Source organism: Equus przewalskii, chromosome 24 (assembly GCF_037783145.1).
Source record: "Equus przewalskii isolate Varuska chromosome 24, EquPr2, whole genome shotgun sequence".
Lineage (NCBI taxonomy): Eukaryota > Metazoa > Chordata > Mammalia > Perissodactyla > Equidae > Equus > Equus przewalskii.
The window spans coordinates 4,677,858-4,696,666 of record NC_091854.1 but is presented as its reverse complement, the minus strand read 5'-3'; the positions used below and the strand labels follow the sequence as shown (position 1 = coordinate 4,696,666).

Genomic DNA, 18,809 nt, shown 5'->3' with positions numbered 1-18,809 from the left:
ACTGCAATCACAAGAACTAGGGTAAGGAACTTATTGATATAGACACCTGTAGACAATGTAAGCAGAACAATGAAAAATTGATTGAACTGTGATAGTCAAGAAACTGAAAGAAAGAATGAAAGTGGGTAGACAGGGCCAATACTTCCAAAGCGAAATTCAGTGTCCATTTTTCCGTTTTTACCCTCACATTCACATAGAGAAATTTCTGCAAACATTAAAGAACAGTCTGCCAAATTGTTTATTGATAACACAAGCTCTGCCACCATTACACTATGTTTCTCTTAGAGTCAAGAAGCTAATAATCTCTAGACAGACATTCCTTTATTTTAGTCTATAATCTTCACCCTCAACTTTTAATTGAATAACATTGTTTTCTTCCTCTGTGACATCACAACTGTGAAGTTAATAAGGAGTGGTCTAGTGGGCAAATGGAATTTTTAGACTAAATGTACTATTGTTGGCTTCTTTCTTGAAATTCTGAGGACTATCCTACTTATAATTAGATAATAGATAATAATAGACAATTTAGAGATTGATATATTGGTATTTTTTTGTTTTAAATGAAGTTTGAATTGAAAATCTTCTCAAGATATAGGACTCCTTGTGGTGAAAAAAAAAAAAAATTCTGCTTGTGTTGGCAAGATTATCAGCACCAATGTCATCGAGGTTCAGAATGATTCATACAAATCTCTATCTAAGCGTGCACAATAGTTTAAAAGAAGAAATTAAGTAAGACTAAAATCAGTAGTTGAAAGACTACTAGAGAAAGGATTCACCTCACTTAATACCAGTCCTAGTGATAAACTTAAGAGGAAAGGCTATAAGTGCATTCAAGACTTCAAGACCATAAATAAAGTAACAAAGTAATCATTCCCTCTTCTCTTCCTTGTGGTATCAACCCCATTTGTTTTACTTTTTGGTGTCACTTGAGGCTACCTTTTTTATTGTTATTGATCTGTGTTCTGCCTTCTTTATTTCTTTTTTGAATTTTTAATTTTTTTATTGAGATATGATTGACATAGAACATTATATTAGTTTCAGGTATACAATGTAATGTTTCAATATTCATATATATTTTGAAATGATCACCACATTGTTCCTATCAAGCTAGTTGATACTTGCTCACCTTTTCCTGTATAGGCAAAAATACCCCTGGGCTTTTCCATTTCTGGCAAGGATGGAGTAGCCCCATTTGTCCCAGGTTCTCCTTACAACTAGAAAACCAAGGACATTACAAAACAAACAAATGTAGGAAGTCTCTGGAAGACGGAAAGCAGAAGGTGGACTGTCTAGAGACATCTCAACTTGAGAAATGACATGGCGACTGGTCACCTAGGTTTCCTTATTGCTCCCATATATCTCATACAGGAATTTCCAAAAACCTCCATCCCAGAATCACCAACAGGCACAGACAAAACAACTCAAAGAAAAGCCTGCTGCCCCTAGCCAGAGCACTGGGAAAAGGGTAGCCTAACAACAAAAAGCTTTTTGGCAATACCTGTCCTACACCAGAGAAACACAAAAAATGTCACATTCTTCCACTACAGTTTCAGTAGGACTGAGTAGAGAGCTGGTCTTCCATGCTGCCTTCCCACCCTGAGGATGCAAGTGGTGAAATTCAGATTCCCCTGCTGAGGATGTCAGCAGACCTAGGGGAAGCTAATCTATCCCTTTCCTGGTGGAAGTGGGTAGTGGTGTTCCAATTTCCCTGCCAGGGTAGTGTCAGAGGGACTGAGTAGGGAGCTGATCTCCATCCTCTGTCTGGCAGAAGCAGGCAGCGCTCTGATTTCCCCTCCAGGCAGTGCCAGTGGAGCCGAGAGTCCACTCCCCCCAAGAAGTGAGACATAAGCAAAGGTGCAAGGCAGGCTGGGCTAGTCACTATTAGGCTTCACCATCTACTGTCATTGTCAGCAGGACCCTGCAAGGAGCCGAGCCTCCACTGAGTCCTGGCATTCATGAGACTAAACAAGGAGGTGTGAACTGGGGCCAGTCTAATTAGTGCTCCACTTCCACCCGTGGTGTTACTGGGGCCCAGTGGGGCCCTAAACCTCTGCACCCACCTGGAGGCAATGAGACTGAACAGGCACTCTGGTTACTCACTCTCCCCCCAGGGTCAGTGGGTCCCAGTGGGGAGCTGAACCTCCACCCCCCTCTGGGATCAAGGAGACTGAAGGCAGCAGTGCACATGAAGTGGGATAGTCAGGACTCCTCCTCCAAGCCTTGCCCAGAGCTGAGCATCCACCCCTACCTGGATCAAGACAATGAGGGGATGGGAGGTGGGGCCAGTTGACATAAATGGATGTGGTTTTGTGTCAATAAGTTTTGCAGTGGTTTATTAAATAGCAACAGATAACTGAAGTAGAATTTGGGTCCTGGAAGAAGGATTCTGCTATAATAAATCCTAAAATATGTGGCATTGATTTTGTGAGTGAGTGGCAGGCAGAAGCCTGACAGTACTTAGGGAGGTTGCCAGTGAGGGCATGAAGGTATGAAGGTATTGGCAGCAGTTGTCACCTGCAGTAACATGGAAAGTAAGAAATGTACTTGACAAATTCCATGGCATGAGGAGGAGAGTTCCATATGGTACTGAAGGCACTGTGTGGCCTCTTCCAGCTGCTTGTAATAAAGTGTGAGAGGAGAGAGATGAATGAACTATTCCATTTTGAAGCAAGATTTAGAGGAAATGTAGAGGCTCCAAATGTTCTTTAAATCTAGCACATGGTTCTCAAAGTAAGAAATAGCTGTAGGGGAGGAAGACATTTACTCTACCCTCTCTGGGTTCTTCTGGCCGGAGAAAGAATTATATTCACATGAGACAGAATAACAGGAGAAAATTAAACAAAGCTTTACAACATGTATACATGGGAGAGGGTCAGGCAAACTGAGCAACTTGCCAAAATTGCTGAAGCCACCACCTTAAATATCATCTTCAGCTGATGACAAAGGAGGATGTTGGAGGTGGAGGGGGAGTCGATCATGGGAGATTACCACACAAGTACAGTAAACAAATACAGATTTAAATCCTTGCCTTTAGCATTGATTAAGAGTTTCTAGAGATAAGGTCAAAGTTCATCTGCCAATTCTTCCTGGTACAGAGAGGGAGACACCTTTACAGATGGAGATTTCCTTTACAATGTAAATGTCTCTTAACAAAGGGTAAGTAAATTCTACCCCTCAGAGCCTCCTTTCCTGGCTGCAGTTTATTAAAAGTAACCAGCCTAAAATAATCCTCATGCCAAAGAGACATATCTTGGGGTGGCCAATTCCCGTCCCCCACATAGCCTATGGCAAAGATCAATTTCAGGGTATTAGCAGGAGAAAATAAAGCCAAGAATATGGCTTCAGAACCTCTGAAACAGTTAGGTCAGCACATCAAAGACCCTTTCAACTAGACAAAATGTCTTCCAAGGATCATAAGTATATCTGCCTTGCATACCTTCTCCATTAAACAATAGGACTTCTAAGCATCTCAAGAGCATTGTTCTATAGCAGCTTCAAGAAGATACAGGGAGAGAAGAGCCTAGTCTGAAAAGATTTGTGGGTGTGCTTCTGTCTAATGGTATGGATTATAAATTGATTTGTAAGAAACCTGCAAAGTTGTAAAAATTATACAGCACTGGGTGGGTCAGGGTACGGCAGAGGCTCCCATGGCCCAGCCTGACCACCTCTACTGCTGAGGTCCTCATCACCTGCACCGTCCGCAAGCCCTGTCGCTGAGAGTCAGGGGCTGAGTGGAAGTGCCCAGTCTAGTGCTTCTCAACGGGGTGCACGGTCTCTTCTTTTATTATCTTGAAAAAAAAAATCCAAACCAAAAATCCAGTAAACGCTGACTCAGCTCTCTCTCTACTTGTGTGCAGTGACTGACTCTCATTTAGCTTGATTTACCCAATTTATTCATATCAATTAATTGGATAATGAGTCACCAGCAGTCTTCAGGTTTTGCAGAGCCATTATCCTCATTTCCTAAATTACCTCAAGGGAAATGATGTATGTAAACATTTGCTCAAATATTAGGATAGTACAACCATTTTTCAACACACATAAATTATTACTTTTTTCATTTCAACTCCCATCTCAAAATATGCAAAAATATTTTGTGAAATCCTTTCAGGACCTTTGTCTATTTGCAACTTCCCTTCCCCCATCCTTGACACTGTTTTGATGAGCTCTTTCAAAGATGCAAATCTGATTCCCTCACCCTCACTTCTAGGCTTAAAAGCCTTCACAGACCCCATTGTCTTCAGGATAGGATTCTAAATGTCCTCCACGCTGTGTGCCCTGCCCAGCTCTGTCTATCACTTAACACTCAATTTCAAACTTCTGGCATTTTGGGGACCTGCATTTTCTCCCCTCTCCTCCTGGCTGTTTCACAAATAGGTCCCATTGTTTGGATGGCTTTTCCCGTGCCTTCTCCTGGCAGTCTTCTCTTGAGCCCCACTTCTTCTTAGAAGCAGTTCCTGGTAACCTTTTCTTCTATCTTTCCTGGTGGTCTAGGTGTCCCTCTTCTGAGATCCCCTCTCAGAATTGCCACATTGTGTGACTATCATTGGCTTGGTGTGATATTGTGATTTATAAGATATATATGTATTTGGTCTTCATCTATGGTTCCTAGATCACAGCTCCCAAAACCTTTGGATAACAGCAATGGGAACATCTTTTCTTATAATATTTAGTTTCTTATCTTCAATTCCTGAAGCTTCGGGGCCATAAAGGTGAAATGGGCGTCTTGTTTATGGTAATGAAGGTGACTTTTGGACCCCACCCAAGGTGGGGGCTGGATGCCAGGAGAACCAGCCATGTGATCAGAGGATGGGAACTTTCAGTCCCAATAGGGAGGCCGAGGGTGTGGGTGGGGGTCTGAGGTGGAATCAATTGCCAATGGCCAGTGACTTGGTCAATCATGACTATGTAATGAAGCCTCTGTAAAAAGCCAAAAGGACAGCTTGTCAGACCTTTTTCGGAGTGCTTCTACATTGGGGAACCAGAAAACTTCCATGCCATGTGCCACCATGCCAGGCCCCAAGCTCCACGAAGACAGAAGCTCCTTTGATCAGGACTTCTTCATATGCTATGTGTGATATGCTATGTATCTCTTCATCTGGCTCTTGATTCATATTCTTTAATATCCTTTGCAATAAATCGGTAATCCAGTGAGTAAACAGGTATTCCTGAGTTCTTGTGAGAGACTCTAGCAAATTAATCCAACTCCAGGAGGGGGTCGTGGGAACCTCTATTTTACAGCTAGTGGGTCAGAAGGACAAGTAATAACCTGGCCTTGCAATTGGCATCCCGAGTTGGAGGGAGTTGTTGGAACCTCCAGGTTGTAACTCATGGGTCAGAAGCACAGGTAACAACCTGGGCTTGGGATTGGTGGCTGAAGTGGAGGGTGGTCTTGTGGGCCAGAGCCCTTTACCTGTGGAAGCTGATTCTATCTCCAGATAAATAGTGTCAAAATTGAGCTGAATTCTCAGACACCTTGCTGGGCATCTGAGAACTGCCTATTGATGTGGGGAAGCCTCTACACATTCCCCTTGGAATTGGATCCAGTAACCCTTTGCATTTAGTTTTCCCATCTTTCCTATTTAACAGGATGTTCTTGGACAGGACTGCCTTTCATGTGTGAATGCTCAGAGCTCTCACCAGTGCCAGACATATAGGGGGCTCTCAGTTTCTTTTGAATGAACAGAATGAATGATTCTAAAGAAGCATGTAGACTTTCACAAGTGATGTCCTATTACAGAGGGAAGGAAGCTGCCTGTCTCCCTAGTTTTGGGGAAACTTCTGTATCATCAAGCTTCAGATATTTCAAAGTCAGTGTTTTTAGGATGAAATAGCCCATTGGAGCCCAGAAAGCTGCAAGAAGTGACGGGCTTGTAAGAGAAAGACTGCCTTTTCAGGTGATCAGGTGAGATCACTGCTGGCTCGTGGTAACGGGGCACAGAAAGACTGTCCCTTTGTGTTTTGTTCATTAATTTAACAAATAATTTTTTGAGCACTGACTATGTGCCTGGTCCTGGGGATTCAATAATGAACAAGATATATGCTGTCTGTTCTCACCAAATTAAAATGGATCACAGGAGACAAACATTAAAGTAATTCACAAACAAATGATGACTGAATTCCAGTCAGTGGAGATAAAAGCTTTGAAGGAGATGTAGAGTGCTTTGAGAGGCTGCAGATTTTAGATTTTTGTAGAAACATTAGTGACATTTCTTCATTCCAAGAGAACATTTTATGCAATTTAACTTGATATGTGGAGGCAGTAAAAGCTTCCCCAAGAAAAACCTAGGAATTTAGGGATAGTGGGTGGGCAAAATGAATTCAGGAACAGCATGCACAGAAGCTCTGCAAGAGAGAAGGGAAAGAGGCCATTATCACCGGAATGTGGTGAGCAGGGAGAAGAGCACCTGAGATAAGGCTGGAGAGGGAGCCACAGGCTGGGTGATGTCCCTTGTAACCTCTCACTGAACGAGTCCTGAGCTTTTTGAGCTTTTGTTGTCTTTGCAACAAAATCTTGCAAATTTAATCCACAGAAGAAATAGAAAGCCTCTGAAGATCTTCGGCAGGCGAGTTCCAAAGTTACATCCATACTCATTTAAAAGTATCATTCTGGCTATTATGTGGAGAAGAGTTTGGAGTGGCGCAGCAGTGGATGTGGGCAAGTGGTGAGGCAGAATATTTATCTAGGCAGAATCTGTGAGCGTTGCTGTGATTGTTTGCCCATGGCAGGACATTCTGTCCTGGCTTCCTCAGTGATTTTCTATATGGTTCTTGGGCCAGAGGCAACTCAGTAGCTGAGTGCCAAGTACCAGAGCCCTGGGCGGAAGGGGATACATCTTACATGTTGCTCAAGACTGCATCCTTCCTGTTGCTCAAGGCTGCATCCTTCATCTTCCAGGCCCTGGTATTCACCAGAGAGGATATCACAGGAAGAAGGGCCACCTTGTTGAACTTAGTCACACATGAGCAGCCATTTGGAGATTCTAGAATTGATGGTATCTACAAGGAAAAGGTGTTAATAATCAAGTCAACGTCTACCTTGACAATTAGATGACTTAAATAGCCCACCTTACATTTAAGTAATTGTCTTGTGCTGCTGAAACCTTGAGGATTAAGTAGAAAGGGATATTATTGAATAACCTTAGATACTTATAAACTTCTAAAGGAGAGGAATATATGGTTTTTTATTATCTCCTGAATGGCCAGGTCCTGATTCATCTTTGTGTTTCCTAGCACCTGGAAATGCCAGGCACTTAGCAGTAAGTCCTCAATAAAATGCAAAGCCTTACAGCATAGTTAAGAGCTTGGGCTTTACTGGCAAATAAGTGTTCAAGTCCTGGGTCCACTATTTCTCAATGGTTTCTTGGCAAGTTAATTAACCGTTACAAGCTTCAGATTCTTTTATCAGCAAGATAATGATTAAATGTTAAATTTTTAGCTCATTGCCTAGCAAATATGAGGGACTCAATATATATTAGCTCTTATTATTAATGTTTATTGAATGCATGAAAGAATCTATGATGAATCAAACTATTTATGAAACGTGATAAAAAAAGCAAAATGTGCTAAATTTACAGGATCCTTATATTTAATAGGCTTTGCAATGTCTGCAGTTGTTTTGTTTCTGGGATAAGATTTGATGTGTTTTATGTACTAATTCCCACAATAATAGGTCTTTTTGTGGTAATCAAGATATAGCCTGGATGCAAACCCAAGCGTGTGTTGACTACCTTCCAAAGTCTAGCTGAGGAGCCCAACTTCTGCTGTTTGGATCCACTATGGAACATTGGTGTAGCCATGGCTTTGAGATAATGGTGTGATCTGATTTAACCTGGTCAATCAGGTAGGAAAGGCATTCGGCCAGCTTAGAGTGGGGTTGGGGGAGGAACTTAATGCGGCTAAGTGCACATCTGCCTGAAATGGTTTTTGGAAATATTTCAAAGTCAAATACAGATAGCCTTGCATAAGCTATTGTTATTTTCTACTTTGATGTGGATAGACTGGGTGATGCAGTGAAGCAATTTAACTCGGAGCTCTTGAAGAGAAGATGAGTCATTAAAATTTGTGATTATTGCATAATTCTCAGATCTGAATAATTTCTAAAGATGGATTTTGGTTAGAGCACCTGTGTACATTGTGTTATTAATGTTTCGTATCTCCTTCTCCATAGGTTTCTAAAACTACAAATTTTCAAATTTTACAAACTGAAGTAAATAAAATAAAATCACCTATACCTCATAATCTTAACATAACCCTAGCCAATGTGAGCATTTGGTATATTTCTTTTTTAAGTCATTTTATCCATCTACTCTTTTTATTTCCTTGTAGTCATTGTGCACATAAAAATTTATATCTTTCTTTTTATTTAGCATTTATTATAAACATTTCCTTACATTATTAGTTATCTTAAGCATCATTTTATTTTTCATTATAAAAACTTAATCCTATTAAATGCACATGGTGGAAAATAGTTTTCAATTAGAGTTATATCTTATAGGAGCTTAAGTTATAAGGCCAGCATACAGAACAAAAATTGGTTTTATATGAATTATTCTTAGGACTTAATATTTAAGATTGTAAAGTGAACATATGGAACACTAACTCTTCCTCAGTCAACATTTTTCTATGACCTTCCATTCTTCTCCAAGAATGTTGACAAAGTCATACCACTTATTTATCTGATTACAGAAATATTTTAAGTTATAGTCACAGAGAAAAACTTAAAAACATGCACACGTGTTTTCCACATTTCCCTCAAGTAATTGGTTATTTCGGGCATGACTGCATCTACTGCCAGAAGCAAAGGATCATCGAGAGATGGCTAGTAGAATTGTCAGCATTAAATCTCTCTTTCTCTTTTTGTCTCAGATATAGTTGATTTTACATGAGTTAAACTGAAGTACCATGCAACTCTGTCATTGAAAATACTGCTTACCTTTCGACCCTCTCTCCCTCCCCAAATCCCAGAGGTAACTACCTTTGAACATTTTTAATGTGTAAGCCTGTTGTTTAAAGCCCTAACATTCATTTCATAGATAATCAAGGGTTGAACAACTAATTGAACAACTTAGTATGCTTTTTGCAAAGTAGTTTTTTCACATGCAGTGAATGGGTTCCATAAAGAATAACAGTAATGACCATAATAATAATACACAGTTTTTGAGGACTTACGCATCAAGTTCTGGATAATCACTTTACGTGCATTATTTTGCATCATCTTCACAAAGACCTAATGAGGTAGACACTATTATGAGAGTTTAGTAACTTGCTCAACATCAAGGAGCTAATAACTGGTAGAGACGAGTCTACAATCCCAGGTCTGTATGACTTCCAAGAGCAATATGCTAACTGCTGCTATTAATATCACTGTACACAAATAATATGCTGATACCTCTGTTTCTTTTTTAAATTTTATTTGTTGTAATTGAGACATAATTGACATATAACATATTAGTTTTAAGTATACAACATAATTATTTGATATATGTATCTGTTGTGAAATGATTGCACAGAAAGTTTAGTTAACATCCATTACCACACATAGTTACAAATCTTTTTTTCTTGTGATGAGAACTTTTAAGACCTACTCTCTCAGAAACTTTCAAATATATAACACAATATTGTTAACTATAGTCACGATCCTGTACATTACATCCCCAGGATTTATTTATCTTATAACTGGAAATTTGTACCTTTGACCACCTTCACCCATTTTGTCTACGCCTGACCTCACATCTCTGGCAACTGCTAATCTGTTGTCTGTATGAATTTGTTTTATTTTTAGATTTCACATATAGGTAAGATCATACAGTATTTATCTTTCTCTGACTTACTTCACTTAGCATAATGCCCTCAAGGCCCATTCATGTATTGGTTCATCCGGTAGATGCCTCTATTTCTTGATTCATATTTTTTTCTATTTCTAGCTCCTTGCTGTTAAATCTGAGAAATTGCTTATACTTCTAGGGGGACCAACTTGCCCAGGTTTGTCTGAGACTTTCTCTGCATCCCAGGAAACCCGTTGGTCTAGCGCAAACTGCCTCTTGGCACATGCGTTTTACGTTCTAAGTTATTTTACTAGTTCTTCTAAGTATTAACTTACAGTTACTATTAACTAACAGTTCTACTAAGATTTTAAAATATACTTACTTACCTATCTGTTCATAAACATTAGACATATTTCTTGCTTTCCGTTACGCAAAATGAGGAAGTTAGTTCTCACGCATCACCTTCCTCTTTCCTCTCCTTGCCCACTTGCAGACTGCTCCAGCTATGTGTCACACTTTCTGTTCTGTATTCCTACCCTTCAGTCTTCGTTGTCTAGAGGTTGATTGCAAAAATGGAAAACTTGTAAACAATATTTGTGAATTTGTGATTGTTCATTTTTGTCCGAGTAAGTTAGGACCCCTAGAAGAGGAAATGCCACTGTTGTCAAGCTGGAGCCACTTACAGGAGTTTGTTCCTTAAAGAAGTTTTTTCTCTTGAAGCATCAAAGTGAAGAAAAGGTCATTTTCTTTGCCAGTTAATTTTTCAATTCATGTTACCTTTCCATTTGTTTCATATTTGGAAAATTTTTGCTCAAATTTTTGTTTTCATTTTCTCTGGAATTTCTAATTGTCTTCTTTTGTTGGCCAAAGAAGCACATGCCTTTTTCAAGTTATTGCTAAGATCTTGAAGCTTTTTTTTTTTGAGAAAGATTAGCTCTGAGCTAATATCCCCAGCCAATCCTCCTCTTTTTGCTGAGGAAGATTGGCCCTGAAATAACATCCGTGCCCATCTTCCTCTATTTTATATGTGGGATGCCGCCTCCACATAGCTTGATAAGCAGTGCCTAGGTCTATGCCTGGGATCCCAACCGGTGAACCCCAGGCCGCTGAAGCAGAGCACACGAACTTAACCGCTATGCCACTGGGCCAGCCCCAGATCTTGCAGCTTTTTAAACAAACATCTGCTGAATGGAATCCTTTATATTCTTCATGAGGAGCTCATGGTCACAGATCACTGCCTTCCACTCCCAATCGTGTCGGTTGTGTTCTAGGGGCGCTGTGCAGCTCTCCTAGAATTGTTTTGACATTCTTCTGGATTTGTTCTGACTGTTTGTTTTCTTTTTACTTTGCATTTTGTCCCTATGGTTTTCTCTTTCTTTTCATTTTGCTAGAGCCTATCTTCAGTTAATATTTTAGAATATGTACATGGAGAGAAGACTCTCTTATTTCTTGACTAGCTGAAAAAAATTATTTTCACCCACCCCTTTAATTGATAGTTGAATGAGAATGAAATGTCAATTCAACAACATTTTCCTCCAGAACTGCAAAGACATTACTTCATCATTGCTGATAAGATCATAAATATAATCATTCCTTTCTAAATAGTTTTGTTTCTGCTGACTTCCCACCCCCTACCCTGATATTATTTTCATCTAATATAATTTTCCTGTTTGATCTCTAAAGATGTTTATATTTGCATATATTTAAATTGTCATTTTGCTTAAAGAGCTTGAAGATTTTATATATATATATATATATATATATATGTATGTACACACATGCGCACATGCTCATACACGTATAATTCTTTTCTGTCAGCTAGCATAAAATGTTCAGTAAAGTTTCAGTGAGATCTAGTTGCAAAGACTATTCCCATTCTTGGCTTCAGATATTATTCTAAATCAAATCCACACCTTCATCTTCTATTCTCTCATCTACGGACCCTCATGCCTTTATCATACACTCATATTTCAATACGTATTTCATGACTATAACACTACAACTGGCAAGGTGCTCTATTTTCCTTCCCTTTAATGTACCAGACTTTTTCAGAACATTTGGAAGGATAGTAATCATTCAACTTCTCATGGCATTTTTGATAAGTGATATAAAGTAAGTAGAAAGAGATGCCTTTCAAATGGAGAGGTAGGAGATTTTTGTGTGTGTGAATGTTTTAATAAGATTTCGCCACACTCTTCCCTGTATCCTCACAGTTTTCCTTCAGTAATGACACGGATATAAAGGCTCTCCTAGATGTAGCAATTTTAAAAGAATACTTACATTGTGAGATTGGAATGGCCTGGAGCAATGCCTTTATTTCCTTGTCAAATCTCATAAACTGAAAAGGTATTAAAGAAATGGTGTTGGGGACTTTGAGAGAAGAGAGTCTTCTTTTTTGATTCTCTTTCTTCCTATTCCCTCAACACTGCCCTGGTGGGCTTGAGACTGCCACAGGGGTTGGCCTTTGAAGAGCCAGGCAAGTGATGCTCCCTTTCCGAAGATATACTTGAGGTAGATGCTCTGACAGTGTGCGGCTTCCTCACAGACGGGAGGATTGGCCATTCTGCTGTACAGGAATTGGGAGTTGACATCTACTAACACTAAACCCATGAAATTTCTCTGAGAAGATGGGACAGCAAATGTGTCAGTAGCTCTCATGAGATGAGGAATCTGATACATTAAATAATGATAATAATAATGACTAATAGTAATCATAATAATGGCTAAAGCCATTGAACACTTGTTGTGTGCCAGCAGCAATGTTAAATTCTTTATATATATCATTTTACATAATTCTTACAATAAGGTTATGGGGTTAATGACTCTCATGGTCTCCACTTAGAGAGAAAATGTGGCTTAGAGGTGTCAGCATACTTGCCCAAGGTCACAGTTAATAAGTGAGGCAGCAGTGACTCAAATTGAGTCATTGGACCACAGAACCTGAGCTCATAACACCACTGTGTCACTTGCAATTGCTAACTACTATTTGCCCAATGAGTTCACAGAAGGGTTTTGTTAGGAAAACAATTTTTCTAATAAAAAGATTTATGCCAGGAATTAGAAGTCCAAACATCAGATTATGATAACCACTTTCCTCAGAAAGCCAACAAAAAAAGACCTTTCTGCAGTTATTTTGATATAAAATCTAGCAATAGCTGTTACTCTTCCAACCTCTGAATATCTTAATAGGAATAAGTGGTTTTAGGCATTTTTACTTTTGGAGGTCACCATACCTCTAATCATATCAAATGTATTTTAATGTACTCACATCCCAGGCTAATTTCTATATAAAAGTATAGGAATTGAGTCAAGGGGCGGTCGAACAACGAGCTGACTAAGTAGTTGACACATTACATTTCATAGACATTTAATTAGATTTTCATTTTGTTCAGGGAATTTTTTAGCTAAAATTCCAACCAATACATGTTTTTCAGATTCAAGTACTTTTAGACACCCTTGCATAGCTCCTAGAATCAAGTCTATAAGAAGAAGAGATAAAAACAGGCCCTTCGGTGGAGGATGGGGTGGCATGGTGGAGCCTGCTAGTTGCAAGAGCACTAACTGCCAATCCCTAGCTGGAGCTTTAGGGAAATCAACTTAACCTCTCTGGGCCTCAGTTCCCCTGCTTAAATGAAAGGCAAACAGACTATTAGAATGATAGTTACATCTATAATTTAAAACTATTTTTCTATTCAAAAAAGTATTGAATGCTTATGACGCACAGAGCACCACTGTACTGTTGGGATGCAGCAGCTCCCAGTGATGAGCGGGTGAGGACCACAAAGAGCCTGCCCTCTTGGACATTATATTCTAGGAGAGGAAACATTAGTCAACATCGTATGCACTCTCGGGTAGTAACAGGGCCTGTGAAGCAAAACGAAGTAGGAGAAAGGGATGGACAGTGCCAGGAGCCTTTGCTTCAGACAGACGGTCACCAGAGTCCTCTTTAAGGAGTCTCCAGAGTGGAGACATTTAGTCAAAGCATGTGTGCCTAACATTTCCCAGAGGACAAGGAATGATATAGAGATTGGAAGTAGCAAAAGGGTATTGCGGCAGCGTGACACAGACATGACACAGATGTTTCTAGAACTTTATGCCATTTCCATGACTCCCCAGGCTGGCTCTTTTCTGAGAGCTTAGGAACTAAAATAGCACAGAATCCCATTTGGTGTCCATATTCTCAAGAAATGTGTTAGAAAATTACAAAATCTTGTGCAAAAGAGTTTTTTTTAAAAAGTTTACCTGATGCAAATTCAAGTCTGTGAATTTACAGTAAATGCCAATCTAAGTTTGCAGTAAATTATTATGGAAGACATAAAGTAATACATAATAATACTGAGAAAGACAGAGTGATAACTTAATTTCCCTCTACCGTACAGTGGTATAGTAGACAAAATGCCATCAACACTATTTCACAGATGACACCTGAGGTTACATGGATAAGTGGGTGACAGTGAGTCATGATCCTGGCTTTACCCCATTATAGAGTGCTTGTCCTTACACCTTAGCAACTTTTCAAAACATATACCTTGGTTTTACATACAGACTTTTAAAAAAAACTGTGTCGTTATAAATGTGGGTCACTTACCCATAGAAGCAACCAGGGTAAGGCTCCCTAAGGGAATCCAAACAATGCTTCAGCTAATAGATGCTTATGTGAGAGTTCCAGCCAATGAACAGAGGTGGCAGAGATACGAGAAGAAAGCTGAGGTCCTCAGGGAGAAGGAAAGTATCACAGTGACAAAAATCAAACACAAATGGGTATCCAGAGTATGTTTCTCTTCTCATTCCCCCTAAAAAAAATTTCTGGTATTGAACACTTTGCATTCCTCATTTCAAGCTCCTGAACTTTATCGTGAGCTTTGGGATGGGAACAAAGTGAGAAGCTAAAAGATTTACACTGGAGAGAAGAGGGGAAATGATGACCTGTGCTCTTAACCCTGGCTGGACATTAGAATCTCTCAGGGAACTTGGCAAAATCCAATGCCTGGGCAACACTGCAGACCAATTACTTCAGGATTTCTGAGGTGGGTCCAAGGCATCAGTATTTTTAAAGCACTTCCATGTAGTTCCAACTGGCACTCATGTTTGAGAACAACTGGACAAACAGAAGGAAAACGAAAAATACAAGAAAAGGGGAAGGGGTTGGACTGTGAAATGAACAACCTTGTAGTTTAGGCTCAGGGCATTTTGAGGATTGAAAGAATACATCGGTAAAAAGAAAAGATTTAGAAGAGCATCTGTCATGATAGGGTTGATCCTGAGAAAGGCAGAGCTGGAGAGAAAGGAATTTTAAGATATTTTGCTCTGCAGTAATAATATATTCCCTTACCTAAACCCAAATCCTCCAGTAGTTTTTCAAGAATCAAAGTAAGAACAAAATTCCTTTCAAGGTTTTTATTTCCTCTGAAAGATTGCTTTTCTTTTACTCATACCATGCAGAGGACACATGAGGCCTCATTTATTTCTGGTTACAGAAGTTGGAGGGGGTGAATAAAAACAAACAAAAAGTAAATAGTTATGTAAGGGTCCATTTGCTTCCTGATTATAGGAGAAGGAGCAATAATGATAATCATAGAATTATTAAACAATGAGCATATGTCAATATTCTTCTATTAAACTTAGTAACTTACATAATTGTCCCAATCATGTGAGGTGGGTACTACTGTTATTTCTATTTTTGAAAGAGAAAGTGAAGCAAAGACAGATTAAAGAAATGTCTCCAGGACAAACAGCTAGGGATTGGCAGAGACTAAATTCAAGTCCAGACAGTTTTATTCCCAGGGACTGCCTTTAAACAGTAAGCTCTCCTGCCACAAAGGAAGAGAAGCATGATAACTCAGGAAAAGAGAATTATTGAGGCATGGATAGGAGCCAGTTAGAAAAAACAAGTTCAGAGGACTGCAAGGGGATGGATTTGAAGAGTGAGAGGATCAAGGGCCAGGAGGCAGCAAATGTGGGTAGGCAGGAGAATGGTGATATAGTGGAAGGCTTCTGGCTATGGCTAAGTCAATGGTTTATAAATCAGGAGGAATTTGTAAACCAAACAGAAACTGGAAATTGCTTTTGCCTGTATCATGAGTCATTAATTTCATCAACTTCAGATAATGAAAACAGTGACCTTGGATCCAAGGAGTTTAGGAATTTAAAAAGAGAACACAAAGCATAATATGCTAAAGAAATTAAGTGAGAGAGGAAAGTTTGGAGAATGATGCTTAGCCTATGTTATTGAATGAACATCACTGCAGTGATATTGCAGACAAAACTAAAGAGATATGTCACAAATTTCTGCCTTACTCTTCCATCTATCATTCAGGGGAGATAGGAATCTGAAAATTTATCTGCTGTTACTCAGAAGTTTATTTTATATTAAAAAAAACTAAGGTGTTTAAATTATCTATAATAGTCTTAGTTTATTAAAAAAAGAAGACAAATGCCTTATGACAATCCTGAAATCATTTCTAACATAATTAAAAGTATGAATTATGTTGAGTTCCTTCTGAAATTAGGCATCATCCTGTTTATACTAGATTAAGTCTCTAAATAAAATTAATGAAAAAAGTATATTCATGTACACAATGAGCAAAGAAGAATAAACAATGAAGTAAATTCTCTCTAATGACTCATGAGCTCGGTTACCTTGTTTGTAAAATTAAGTGGCTGATGGCTCTCTTTCTGATCTAAAATGCTATTTGCTTATGTTTGCTTTGTCAATGTCTTTTAACTTTATTGTACACAACTCAAAATATCAAGAGCCCTGGATAGACAAAGCACAAATCAATAAGCAATCAGATGCCTTTTCATGTAAAGAGGCAAATTTTGATTTCCAAATTTTATTCCAGGTGCTTCAGAGATTCTTCACATTTTTATTTCATTTTCATTGTTTTAACACATATTATTAAAAAATGCAATGAACAGCAACATGCATACTTAAATGACAACAGACTAAGTTGCTGACCAGGTTGATGAGATAGGCCGTTGTCTTTGGCTGAACTGCCTCACGGCGTTCTTGTGCATGCATTTGAACTATTTGCTGAGTCACTATTAAGATGGTTATGCTTCTGCCCGCATGTGCCTCCTCCCATAACACTGTCCACTGGAGGGTGCCAGGCAGCACTTGCTCATCCCTGCTTTTGGAAATGCTCACCTGGGCTCAGGGGCTTGGCCTCCATGTTGGTGCATCTCGCGATATGTGTGGCCTGGGACACAACAAAAGGGAGCACTGACTACCTAACACAATATCTCTGCCCTGTGGAGAGTTTCAGCACTTGCTCTCAGTTTTGAGGGCTTCCTGCATGATTTTCATGTTGCTAAACATGGGAGTCCATAAAGAATATTTGTGGCGACTGGTCTTTAGAATCAGTTAAACCTAAGATTGAATCCCCACCTTCCCACAGGTAAATTCTGTGACCTTGGTGACTGACTTAACCTCATCTGCATACCAGAAATAATAGCAATGCTTTAGTATTTCACGAGGCAGTTAAAGTACCCAGCACAGGGTTTTGGCACATAGGGAGTGTTTGAGAAATAGCTGCACTCACTATTATTATGACTGCGGAGATCAGATGCAGAGGTGGAAAATTAGGGACCGTACCCTACCACCCAATAATTGAGTCAGAGGTGGCAGTGGCTTCTAATGGTTAAGGAAGTTGTGAGATCAAGACTGTTTTCTTCTCTGAGGAGGAGCGACCATGAGCAGCTCCTTGACTATGATCAGCGTTCATCAGGCTTTTATGGGAGTACAGGGTCTAATCTGAGGCCCTTTGTTTGAAGCAAGATGGAGAAAACTTGGAGAGAGCTCAAAAGAGAGTGACTAAAAATGATTAGTTTAGACTATGGGTCCTGGGAAGAAAAGCTAAAGATATTTGGGTTATTTCGCATGACGAAAAGTATAGTGGGAGACGGGGAGAGGGGTAGGGAAATGTAAACACAGTGGATTTTATTTCAATTTTGATTTAAATCATTAGGCACAAGAACTGCACTTTAAAGTGTGGTTCTTATGAAAAGCCCACTCCTGTATGTTGTTTACAATGCAGATAGATGCCTAGATGCCAGGGTTTTTTCTTCAGAAAATATGTGCTATACGTTTTAAAGCAGTAATTTATTATTATTTTTTTTTACATTACTGCTGCAGTAACAAAAGAAAGTGGAGTGTTTTGTTTCTCTTTTTTGAGAGATTATGAAAATCAATTGAAGCAGAGACTTCTAAGTTCTTTGGGAGGAAAGGTGAGTTATCTCTTAATTCAGAGTTTTCCCCTGATGTATGAAAACAACCACCTTCTCCCAAAATGAGGCATGCAAAAATATTTATCCAGACAAAAGTATCAAGCTTCCTGTATTAGATTTACATTTGTTTTTGCCAGCAAATGACATTTTTAATTACTTCTTAGCAAAATAAGCATGTATATTTATTATTTTAGTCACACCTTGGAATTGCGCTTTTTAAAAAAACAAAGCAAAATAGACATCATCTAGTCAGATCAGTGGAGGAAAAGTTGAAATATTAAGCTGTGTGGTGTACTGTTGTTCTCCTTTTTCTCTTTATTCCTGTCCTGGGAAAACAGGAACCTCTTTGTTTTTTTCAGTTCCTAAATGTTTTCTCAATTTAGAATAAATTAGTTCAATGGAAGTAAACATTTTTCCCACACCTGTGAAAGAGCTTCTGTTATTAAAAAGTAGATTATTGCTTTGAAGATCTGAGGTGAATTCAGGTGTTTACACACCTGTCCCTAGTCTGTCGTACGAGCTTCTTTGAAATCTGATCCACAAATACTGGTCTTCGATGGCTCATCCTCAGTTGTGAAGCGTGTTCTCCTTAGATTTGGAGGGATGTGCTCCATGTTCCCCTCCCTGCCAGCTCTGCTCAGAAGGGAGCCTGATGTACCAGGTGTAGCCAGAAAGGAGCTAGAGGTAGTGTGGGGTGCCTTAAGACCTATTCGAATATTTTTCTTAAAAGGTACATGAATACATTATACTTTGTAATCCCAGTTCTGTAATAATAATCTAAGTTTTGACGCATTTTAAACAGAAACTGGTTTTGCC

The 18,809-nt window shown here is 39.2% G+C and overlaps 1 long non-coding RNA gene across 1 annotated transcript; it reads right to left on the bottom strand.

Annotated features, from left to right (window-relative positions):
* Positions 1–220: 220 nt before the first annotated feature.
* Positions 221–10,222, bottom strand: LOC139079072 (uncharacterized). The gene is made up of 2 exons (XR_011532347.1): positions 10,154–10,222; positions 221–6,999 (listed from the first exon to the last, which is right to left on the bottom strand). It is a non-coding gene; the product is annotated as an uncharacterized lncRNA (long non-coding RNA).
* Between the last annotated feature and the right edge of the window lie 8,587 nt (positions 10,223–18,809).